General features: G+C 30.8%; 1 non-coding gene across 1 annotated transcript in view; it reads left to right on the forward strand.

Annotated features, from left to right (window-relative positions):
* The first annotated feature begins 1,801 nt into the window (after window positions 1-1,801).
* Window positions 1,802-3,443, forward strand: part of LOC107470736 (uncharacterized) — a 4,181-nt gene continuing 2,539 nt past the window's right edge. The window contains exons 1-2 of the transcript XR_002369427.2: window positions 1,802-2,064; window positions 2,223-2,299. This is a non-coding gene — a transcript (uncharacterized LOC107470736). The remainder of the gene's footprint in view (window positions 2,065-2,222; window positions 2,300-3,443) is intronic.

Raw genomic sequence — 3,443 nt, forward strand, 5'->3', positions numbered from 1 at the left:
AAGTTGTGGGAAGCAGATGGGTATACAAGATCAAGACTCACTCTAATGGTTCTATTGACCATTATAAGGCACGATTGGTTGTTCAGGGTTGTATGCAAGAATATGGTATTGACTACGAAGAGACTTTTGCTCCTGTTACTCGGCTCACATCTGTTCGAGCTCTTCTTGCTATTGTTGTAGTTAAAAAATGGACTCTTAGTCAGATAGACGTGAAGAATGCATTCCTTAATGGAGATTTAAAAAACACGGTCTATATGAAACTCCCTCCGGGTTATCCTTGTCCTTCTAGCAAAGTTCGTCTCCTTCGCAAAGCACTCTATGGACTTAAGCAAGCTCCTCGTGAATGGTTTGACAAGTTCAGCACTAACATATGTAATCTTGGTTTCACTTGCAGCCCTCATGAGAATGTTCTCTTCATTTGTAAAAGCGAACGTGGAGTTGTTCTTTTACTTCTGTATGTTGACGACATGATCATTACTAGAGATGACATTGATGGTATCTCTGATCTCAAGGGATCCCTTCAGCATACTTTTGAGATGAAAGATCTTGGTCCTCTCAGCTACTTTCTTGGTCTAGAAGTCATATCCACCGATGATGACATCTATCTCTCTCAGGCTAAATATGCTTCAGATCTCCTTACTCGAGCCGGAATTATAGATAGTCGCATTGAACCTACTCCTCTCGAGCCTAATGTTCGATTTACTCCTATAGATGGCACTGTTCTGGATAATCCTACTCTTTATCGATAGCTAGTTGGCGGACTCGTCTATTTAACTGTCACCCGACCAAACATCGTCTATCCGGTTCATGTTCTTAGCCAGTTCTTATCAGCTCCTCGTACTACTCACTATGCGGCAGTTCTTTGCATTCTTCGCTACATCAAAGACACCCTATTCCATGGCCTTTATTTTTCTGCCCATTCTTCTTTATCCCTTCAGGCATACTCAGATGCTGATTGGGCTGGTGATCCTACTGATCGTTGTTCTACTACTGGTTATTATTTGTTTATTGGTGACTCTCTCATTTTCTGGCGAGCTAAGAAGCAAATATTCACTGCTCGATCAAGCACCGAAGCTGAATACCATGCCCTTGCTGACACCGCTGCTAAAGTTATTTCGATTTGTTGGCTTCTCACAAACTTGGGTGCTTCTTAGTCATCCCTAACTGATGGTTTTTGTGACAACTGCAATGCTATTCAGATTGCCCATAATGATGTGTTTTATAAACGCACCAAACACATTGAGATTGATTGTCACTTTGTTCGGAAACGTATCCTTATTTATGCTGTTCGTCTCATCGCTGTTGGAACACTGGATCAGACTGCAGATATCTTCACAAAGGCTCATCATCTGACTCGTTTCCGAACTCTGTTATCCAAACTCAAGATGGTATCCTTAGCTCTCATTTGAGTTTGAAGGGGGATGTTAAGAGAATAATTAGAATTGAATCAGATCAATTAGTATCATTTGTATTTATATAGAGTATCTGTATATTAATTATAGGATTCTATATCTTTATTATTTTGGTTCCTCTAGCAGTTATATATACCTCTTGTACATTGTATTTTTCTTCAAACTGAATAATACACAAAACATTTTTTTTAAGTTGGTCTCTTATTTCTAATAATAGCTTTATAATTTTTAAATTAAAATAATCAAATATTCGATTAATTAAATGACAACGTGAAAGGTTGATTTTTAAACAATCAATAAAAAATAATTTATATTATATTCAACTAAACTTTTTCTTCCCTATAAAAACCGATAATTGAGTAGTTCAATTCTCATGTTGTGCTCTTTTTATGAGTGTTGTGGATCAATAAAGAATTTAAGATGGGTTGGAGAGTGTTATGCTTATGCATGTTTCTTGGGGCATTATTTATGTTATTCAATGCCCAAAATGCATTTGTTAGTTGTGCTCTGACTTCTCAATTGCAAGAAGAAATCACAAGAATCAACGGAGAAGGGCCTTATATAGGTTTGGTCATACCAAATTCTTTTGAACTCAATCCTCTTCTTCAAAATCCAGCCTACACTCCGAGTGAAAATATTATTGACTTTGCAGGTAAATATAAATAAGAATAAAAGAAAATATAAACTTCATGAATATATATAATTCTCCTTAATTAGGTCTTTTGTATTAATAGTTAATATTTGTCAATTTATATTTCCAATTTAGCTTCATTTTCTTTTTTTATTAATGGATAATAAATAATAATGAAGGAAGGAGATTCCGCTTTGGATCCATTGGCGATAAGCCTGTTATATTGGTCATGACTGGATTGAGTACATGTTTGGGCGCCATTATTTTGTTAAAAAAAGATCTTTTTTCAATGAAAAAAGATTTTTTTTTATTTTTTAACGTGTTTGGCAAATTTCTAGTAGTAAAAGTAAAATCACTAGTAAAATCAAAAAAAGATCTTTTTTGAGAAGATGTAATTTACATCTTTTTTTAAAAGATCTTTTTTCTTTAAAAAAAAGATGTTTTTCATGTAATAAATAAACAAAAAAGTACTTTTATATTGTTATACCCAAACATAATTGATAGATAAAAAGACTTTTTTACATGAGATATCCAAACATAAAATTACTTTTACTTCTCTATAAGATCTTTTAAAAAAAGATAACTCGAAAAAAGATCTTTTCTTAAAAGCTCGCCCAAACAAGCCCTGAGTGTGGTATGTTTTCTTTTTCTTTTTTAATTCATCGCATTTGTAAAATACTTTTGGGTGGATGATATATCATAGTTTTTGGTCACTATATTCTAACAATAAATATTATAAAAAAATTTAGCTAATACATTTATGTGTCTTTAAAACACATATTAAGATTACTATTAATAAAAAAAATTTACATTTATTACTTTAATAAATATATAATAAATAATATATAAAAAATTTAAATTTTGTATAAACACTTCAAAATAAAAAAATATTAGTTGGCCACTATTACTTGGTTATTAATCGTTAATTATTGGAATTTTTGTATGTTTGTTTTTCCAATTTACCATCTTCATCGTCGTTACTTGAATATAATATTTACGGGAGTCACTAGGTAAAGAAGTCTAAAACGTCTTTTTTTTAAGATTTTTTTAGTAATTAAAATTTAACATATATATTCCATTAAATTATACGATTAAACCATATTATTTTTATCAAAATTAAGCTAGACAAATTAATTTGACCGAGAAAATAGTGACTCAAATTTTGAATTGGTCTAAATTAATATTTTTTTTTATAAAAAATGATTACAATACTTTTATTATAGAAAATGACTAAAATACTCCTATTATGTATATTAATTTGAGAATTTTAAATTCTAACCCTTTACTTCTCTGCCATTTTAGAGTTAGAATTTAGAGTTTTTTAAAATATATATATATATATGAATATTTTAGTCATTTTTTATAATAAAAATATTGTAGTTATTTTTATAAAAAATAAT

The sequence above is a fragment of the Arachis duranensis genome, chromosome 10 (genome assembly GCF_000817695.3).
Source record: "Arachis duranensis cultivar V14167 chromosome 10, aradu.V14167.gnm2.J7QH, whole genome shotgun sequence".
Classification (NCBI taxonomy): Eukaryota; Viridiplantae; Streptophyta; class Magnoliopsida; order Fabales; family Fabaceae; genus Arachis; species Arachis duranensis.